This window comes from Sapajus apella, unplaced genomic scaffold (genome assembly GCF_009761245.1).
Source record: "Sapajus apella isolate SASKATOON/1434 unplaced genomic scaffold, GSC_monkey_1.0 scaffold36, whole genome shotgun sequence".
NCBI lineage: Eukaryota > Metazoa > Chordata > Mammalia > Primates > Cebidae > Sapajus > Sapajus apella.
The window spans coordinates 4,432,475-4,441,034 of record NW_022436976.1 but is presented as its reverse complement, the minus strand read 5'-3'; the positions used below and the strand labels follow the sequence as shown (position 1 = coordinate 4,441,034).

General features: G+C 34.6%; 1 long non-coding RNA gene across 1 annotated transcript; it reads left to right on the top strand.

Annotated features, from left to right (window-relative positions):
• The first annotated feature begins 2,096 nt into the window (after nt 1-2,096).
• On the top strand, nt 2,097-7,461 carry LOC116563691. The gene is made up of 3 exons (XR_004274522.1): nt 2,097-2,108; nt 2,704-2,708; nt 6,981-7,461. It is a non-coding gene; the product is annotated as an uncharacterized LOC116563691 (long non-coding RNA).
• Nucleotides 7,462-8,560: the final 1,099 nt, after the last annotated feature.

Genomic DNA, 8,560 nt, shown 5'->3' with positions numbered 1-8,560 from the left:
TTCTTCATTATCAATCAATCAATCAATCAGTAGTCAATCAATCTATCCATTGAGATAAATTTATGAAGGACTTAAGCTAAAAATGTCTGTGAAAAACTTAGTTTTAACACTTTTACTTCAGCACATATAATTTTTAAAAGATCTCATTTTCTTTCTCTATGGAAAAGTAAATTTTTTCTTGAAGTGGGGAAAAAATTGATCATTCTGCCCTATATAGCAATGTAATCTAGGCCTCACATTCTCAGAACCTCAGTTTACCTATCTGTAAAAAAGTATCAATGGTACCTTTTTATTGAGGATTGAGAATTAATTAAGATAGCATATGTTATGACACTCATGTACAATGTAATAGGCTATTGGTGACATAATTGATGATCAAGTTGGAATGTGAGAATTGCAATTTGGAAAAAAACAAGAATTGGGAAATCATGACACATTCAATTTTTTTTCCTGTGTTTGTTAGAAACAGTTATATTAAAGGTGATAAAAACCATAAGGCTAGATTTGTTAAATATACTTGATTGATGACCTTTAAAAGGAACATGTACTTAGTTCAAATAATTGGAAGAATAAGTTTTCAGGGGGCTGCATTACTTGTATTCATTGAAATATGGTGGAGTGACTTCCGGTATCTGCCTGTCAGGAGAACTGACTTATTAACAAATTCCAGGGGCAGCTGTGAAGACGAAAGCTGTCAGTAACTTCTCATTAAGTTCCAAGATTCAGCCTAGCATGGAGAATGTGCTAGTCTCTGTGATGGATGATCCTTTTCAAATGCTGCATGGAAATGGCTTTCTATTGTGAATGGTTAATCTAACCAAATTCAAATCAAGACTTTCTCAGAATTTTTTTGTGTATCCTTTTAATTTTGAAATCTGAGATATTTAGGACTCAATTTTTTTATTTTTATTTTTGAAAGTATGATTTTTGATTGAAACAATAATTGTACATATTTAAGGAGCACAATGTGTTGTTTTGGTACATGTATACATTGAGTAATGAGCAAATCAAGGTAATTAGCATATCTATCACCTTAAACATTTTATCATTTCTTTGTGGTGAAATCATTCAAAATCCTCTCTTCTAGCTGTTTTGAAGTATATCATACATTATTGTTAACGATAGTCATCCTATGGTGCAATAGAGCACCAGAACTTGTTCTTCCTACTTAATTGTAACATGATAGCCACTGACCAACCTCTTCCCATCTGTCCATTCCTCCCTACGCTCCATAGCCTCTAGTAGCTACTATTCTACCCTCAATTTCTATGAGATCAACGTTTTTATTTTCCTCATATGAATGAGATCAAGAGGTATTTCTCTTTCTGTGTCTGGCCTATTTGCTTAATATAATGCCTTCCATTTTCATACATGTTGTCATAAATGACAGGATTGTACTCCTTTTTATGGCTGAATAGTATTTCATTGTGTATATATGCACCACATTTTCTTTATGCAGTCATGTGTTGATAGAGGCAGATTGTTGATTCCATATCTTGGCTATGGTGAATAGTTCTTTAACAAACATGTGAGTGCAGATGTCTATTTAACATATTGATTTCATTTCCTTTGGATATACACCCAGTAGTGAGATTACTGGATAGTAGTAAGATTGCTGGTATTTTTCTTTTAAGTTTTTGAGGAATCTCTATAATGATTTTCATAGTGGTTATGATAATTTACACTCTCACTGACAGTGGGTTTCCTTTTGTCCACAGTCACACCAACACTTTTCATCTTTTGTGTTTTTTTAGCTATTTTAATTGGAGTGCGTTGGCATCTCATTAGGGTTTTAATTTGCATTTCCCTGATGACCAGTGATGTTGAGTGTTTATTCATAAACCCATTAGTCATTTGTATGTCTTCTTTTAATAAATGTCTATTCAGGTTTGTTGACCATTTTTTAATTGGTTTGTTTTTGTGATTGAGGTGTTTGAGCTCCTTATGTATTTTGGCTATTAGCCCTTTGTCTGATATATAGTTTGCAGATATGTTCTTCCATTCCGTAGGCTGTTTCTTTGTTGATTATCTCTTTTGCTATGCAGAGATTTCTTAGTTTGATATAGTCCCATTTGTTTATTTTTGCTTTTGTTACTTGTGTTTTTGAGGTCTTATCCAAAAAAATCTTTCCCCGTACCAAGGTCGTGAACATTTCCCACTGTTTTATTCTAGTAGTTTTATTGTTTAGGACTTAAGTCTTCAACTCATTTTGACTTGATTTTTGTATGTGGTGAAATATAAGGGCCTATTTTCACATTTCAGCACATGAACGTCGAGTTTTCCCAAAACCATTTATTGAAGAGACTGTCCTTTCCCTACTGTGTGTTTGGGCAGCTTTGCCAAAATCATTTGGCTGTATGTAAATTTATTTCTGGATTCTCTATTCTGTTCCATTGGTCTATATGTCTGCTTTTATGCCAGTACAATGTTGTTTGGGTTGTTACAGATTTGTGTATGTTTTGAAGTCAGGTAATGTGATTCTATATTCTTTCTGTTCAAGATTCCTTTGGTTTTCCAGGTCTTTTGTGGTTTCATACACATTTTAGGATTGTTTTTTCTATTTTTGTGAAGCATGTCATTGGTATTTTTATAGAGATTGCTTTGAATCTGTAGACCACTTTGGGTAGCATAGTTAGTATTTGATTTTTAAAAAATCATACCCAAGACCGTTCAGTGGCTAAATTTTATCACTGAAAGTGAAAGTGAGAGTTTTTTCACTGAAATCTGTTGAGTCCAAAGCCCCCGGTCTTTAACCACTGTGGCTTTCTACCCATCACTAAATATCAAGACTTTTGGGATCATCTCTAGTAAGTCTTATCATTTTATCCATCTACTTTAAGCACATACGATCCACACTACTATTACTATCATGGAAGGAGGTGTTTTTATATGATGATATTGTCTCATTTTGCAAAAAAAAAAAAAAAAAAAAAAATTAGTAATGTGATTTAAGATGATCATTGAATCTATTTTGACAACAGAAATGTTTTGTTATCAACATTTGAAATAATGCATAAAATGAATATAAAGTTAATTGGCATTTATTTCACTTTTCTTGATAATTGTAGGTGTGGGCCTCTGTAGCCATTTTGGTTAACTTTGGCATTAAAATAATCTCTGAAAAAAGTTTGACCTTTCAGAGAGATGGTTATCTTTCAAAATTGCATCAGTGGGATATTTTCAGATAGGATTATGGAGGAGTTCTGTTATGGCAATCCTTTAATGAATGTAAAACTGTTCAGATGCTGGATGACTTGCTGTGTCTGATTCTCTTCACCAGGTTGACAGAGTTAGCATTTTTGCCATTTTAATGAAATGGGTTATCTCTTGGGCCATTTGAAACCTAATCAACAGAAGGGCTGGGTGCAACCTTGATAGGGTATGCCTTTCATAGAAGGATTCTTTTTTTTTTTCCAGCCCTAAAAGCTAAAAATAAGTTTTGTGTCAAAAACCTTTACGATGTGCAGTTTTTTATCACTGAATAGACCCCATGTTTTAATTCACCAGGTTGTAAGCAGGCGTTTCTTAGAAGCTAAAAAAGGACATTTCAGAGTTTATTGGGATCTTTTAGAATTATGCAGATATTCAATTCTAAATACTAGAAACAAGCTTTGTGCTAAAAAGCTTTATGATGTCTTGCTTTGTTTTTTAAAATTTTTATTTTACGTTACAGGGTACATGTGCAGGATATGCAAGTTTGTTATATCGATAAACATGTGCCATGGTGGTTTGTTGCACCTATCAACCCATCACCTAGATATTAAGACCAGCGTGCATTAGCTATTTTCCCCAATGCTCTCCCTCCCCACCCAATCCCCTGACAGGCCCCAGTGTGTGCTGTTCCTCTCCCTTTGTCTGTGTGTTCTCATTGTTCAGTCCTGCTTATAAGTGAGAACATGCAGGGTTTGGTTTTATGTTCCTGCATTAGTTTGCTGAGGATAATGGCTTCGAGTTCTACCCATGTCCCTGCAAATGACATGAACCTGTTCCTTTTTATGACTGAATAGTATTCCATGGTGTTTACATACAACATTTTCTTTATCCACTCTATTGTTGATGGGCATTTGAGTTGATTCCATGTTCTGGCTATTGTAAATAGTGCTGCAATGAATATACATGTGTTTGTATCTTTGTAATAGAATGGTTTATATTTTTCTGGGTATATAGTCAGTAATGAAATGGCTGGGTCAAATGATATTTCTGGTTCTAGATCTTTGAGGAAACACCACACCATCTTCCACAATGTTTGAAATAATTTACATTCCCACCAACAGTGTAAAACTCTTCCTATTTTTCGAAAACATTGCCAGTATCTGTTGTTTCTTGACTTTTTAATAATTGCCATTCTGACTGGCATGAGATCATATCTCATTGAGGTTTTGATTTGCATTTCTCTAATGATCAGTGATGAAATGATGTTGTTTTTTTTTTTTTTTTTTTTTCATATGTTTACTGGCCACATGAAAGACTTCTTTTGAGAAATGTCTGCTCATATCATTTGCCCATTTTTTAACGGTTTTTTTTCCTTGTAAATTTGTTTAACTTCCATGTAGGTTCTGAATATTAGACCTGTGTCGGATGGATAGATTGCAAACATTTTCTCCCACTCTCTAGGCTGCCTGTTTGCTCTTAGTTTTTTTTTTTTTTTTTTTTTTTTTTTTTTTTCTGTGCAAAAGTTCTTCATTTTAATTTGATGCCATTTGTCAATTTTTACTTTTGTTGCAATTGCTTTTGGAGATTTCATTACAAAAATCTTTGCCTATGCCTATGTCCTGAATAGTATTGCCTAGATTTTCTCACAGGGTTTTCATAGTTTTGGGTTTTACATTTAATTATTTAATCCATCTTGAGTTAATTTATGTGTGAGGTGTAAGGAAGGGGTTCAGTTTCAGTTTTCTGCATATGGCTAGCCAGTTCTCCCAGCACCATTTATTAAATAGGTAATCATTTCTCCATTACTTGTTTTTGTTAAGTTTGTCCAAGATCAGATGGTTGTAGATGTGTGGTCTTATTTCTGAATTATCGATTCTGTTCCATTGGTCTGTGTGTCTGTTTTTAGACCTGTACCATGCTGTTTTGGTTACTATTGCCTTGTAGTATACTTTGAGGTAGGGTAGCATGATGCCTCCAGCTTTGTTCTTTTTGCTTAGGATTGTGAGCTCCTTTTTGGTTTCATATGAATTTTTAAATAGTTTCTCTTAATTACGTGAAGAATGTGAATGGTAGTTTAATGGGAACAGCATTGAAATCTATAAACTCGTTCAGGCAGTATGGCCATTTTCAGGATATTGATTCTTCCTATCCATGAACATGGAATGTTTGTCCATGTGTTTGTGTCCTCTCTTATTTCCTTGAGCAGTATTTTGTAGTTCTCCTTGAAGAGGTCCTTCACTTCCCTTGTAAGTTGTATTCCTAGGTATTTTATTCTCTTTGTAGCAATTCAGAATAGGAGGTCATTCATGATTTGGATCTCTGTTTGTCTGTTATTGGTGTATAGGAATGCTTGTGAGTTTTGCACATTGATTTTGTATCCTGAGACTTTGCTGAAGTTTCTTATCAGCTTAAGAAGTTTTTGGGCTGAGATGATGGGGTTTTCTATATATAGGATCATATTATCTGCAAACAAAGAAAATTTGACTTTCTCTCTTCCTGTTTGAATAGGCTTTATTTCTTTCTCTTGCCTTATTCTCCCTGTCTGAACTTCCAGTAGTATATTGATAGGAGTGGTGAGTGAGGGCATCTTTGTCTGGGGCTGGTTTTCAAGGAGAATGCTTTCAGCTTTTGCCCATTCAGTTTGTTGTGTGTTTGTCATAAATAGCTTGTATTATTTTGGGGTATGCTCCCTCAATACCTAGTTTGTTGAGAGTTTTGCACATGAAGTGATGTTGAATTTTATCAAAGACCTTTTCTGTGTCTATTGAGATAATCACATGGTTTTTGTTTTTAGTTCTATTTATGCTATGAATTATGTTTATTGATTTGCATATGTTGAACCAGCCTTGTATCCCAGGGATGAAGCCAACTTGATCATGGTGGATAAGCTTTTTGATGTGCCGCTGGATTTGGTTTGCTAGTATTGTATGGAGAATTTCTGCATCAATGTTCATCAGTGATATTGGGCTGAAGTTTTTGTTGTTGTTATATCTCTTCCAGGTTTTGATATCAGGTGGCCTTATAAAATGAGTTAGGGAGGACGCCCTCCTTTTCAATTGTTTAGAATAGTTTCAGAAGAAAGGGTGTCGGCTCCTCTTTGTACCTCTCTGGTAGAGTTCAGCTGTAAATCTATCAGTCTTGGGATTTTTTTTTTTTTTAGTTGGTAGGCTATTTATTACTGTCTCAATTTCAGAACTTGTTATCGGTCTATTCAGGGATTCAATTTCTTACTAGTTCAGTCTTGGGAGGGTGTGTGTGTCCAGGAATTTATCTATTTCTTCTAGATTTTCAAGTTTATTTGCATAGAGGTGTTTACAGTATTCTCTGATGGTTGTTTGTATTTATTTGGGGTCAGTGGTAAAAATCCAATTTATCATTTTTTTATTGTGTCTTTTTGATTCTTCTCTCTTTACTTCTTTATTAGTCTAGCTAATGGCCCATTTATTTTATTAATTTTTTCAAAAAACCAGCTCCTGGATTCATTTTTTTTGAACAGTTTTGTGTGTCTCTATGTCTTTCAGCTCTGCTCTGACCTTGGTTATTTCTTGTCTTAGCCAGCTTTGGGGTTTGTTTGCTCTTGGTTCCCTAGTTCTTTTAGTTGTGATATTAGAGTGCTGATTTGAGATCTTTCAAGCTTTTTGATGTGGGCATTTAGTGGTATAAATTTCCCTCTTAACTGCTTTAGCTGTGTCCCAGAGGTTCTGGTATGTTGTCACTGTGTTCTCATTAGTGCCAAAGAACTTCTTGATTTCTGCTTTAATTTAATTATTTACCCAGGAGTATTCAGGAGAAGGTTGTTCAGTTTCCATATAGTTGTTAATCTTGAGTTCTTAATCCTGAGTTATAATTTGATTGCAGTGTGTTCTGAGAGGCTGTTAGGGTATCAATTCTTTTGCATTTGCTGAGCAATGATTTACTTCCAATTATGTGATCAATTTTAGAGTAAGTGCCATGTGGCACCAAGAAGAAAGCATATTCTGTTGTTTTAGAATGGAGAGTTCTGTAGCTATCTCTCAGGTTCACTTGATCTAGAACTAAGTTCAAGTCCTGAATATCTTTGTGAATTCTTTGTTTCAAAGATTTGTCTAATATTGACAGTGGAGTGTTAAAGTCTCCCACTCTTACTGTGTTGGAGTCTAAGTATCTTTGAAGGTCTCTAAGAACTTGTTTTATGAATTGGGTGCTCCTGCATTGGGTGTATTTATATTTATCATAGTTAGCCCTTCTTATTGAATTGACTCCTTTACCATTATGTAATACCTTCTTTGTCTTTTATGACTTTGTTTGTTTAAAGTCTGTTTTGTCAGAAACTAGGATTATAATCACTAGTTTTTCTGTTTTCCATTTGCTTGGTAAATTTTCCTCTATTCCTTTATTTTGAACCTATATGTGTCTTTGCATGTGAGATGGATCTCTTGAATACAGCACACTGATGAATCTTGACTCTTTATCCAGTTTGCCATTCTGCATCTTTTAATTGGAGTATTTAGCCCATTTACATTTAATGTTAATATTATTATGTGTGAATTTGATTCTGTCATCATGATGCTAGCTGGCTATTTTGCAGACTTTTTTATGTAGTTGCTTCACAGTGTCATTGATCTGTGTACTTTAGTTTAGTTTTGTTTTTTTTTTCTTTTTAGTGGCTAGTAATGGCTTTTCCTTTACATATTTAGTGCTTCCTTCAGGAGCTCCTGTAAGGCAGGCCTGTTAGTCACAAATTTCCTCAGCATTTGCTTATCTGAAAAAGATTTTATTTCTCCTTCACTTATTTTGGCCAGATATGAAATTTTAGGCTGGAAATTATTTTCTTTAAGAATGTTGAATATTGGCTCATAATGTCTTCTGGCTTGTAGGGTTTCCATTGAGAGGTGTGCTGTTTATTTGATGGGTTTCCCTTTACAGGTGACCTGGCCTTTCTCTCTCACTGCCCTTAATATTTTTTCCCTTCATTTCAACCTTGGAGAATCTGATGATTATGTGTCTTGGGATTGATCTTCTCATGCAGTATCTTACTGGGGTTCTCTGTATTTCCTGAATTTGAATGTTGGCCTGTCTTGCTAGGTTGAGGAAGTTCTCCTGAATGATATCCTGAAGTGTGTTTTCCAACTTGGTTCTGTTTTCCCCATCTCTTTAGGTACCCTAATCAGTCATAGGTTCAGTCTTTTTACATAATCCCATAGTTCTTGAAGGTTTTGTTTGTTCCTTCTCATTCTTTTTTCTCCAATCTTATCTGCCTGCCTATTTCAACAAGATAGTCCTCAAGCTCTGTTATCCTTTCTTTGCTTGGTCTATTTGGCTATTGATACTTGTGTTTGCATTGTGAAGTCTCATGTTGTGTTTTTCCGTTCCTTAAGGTAATTTATGTTTCTCTCTAGACTGGTTATTGTGGTTAACAGCTCCTCTA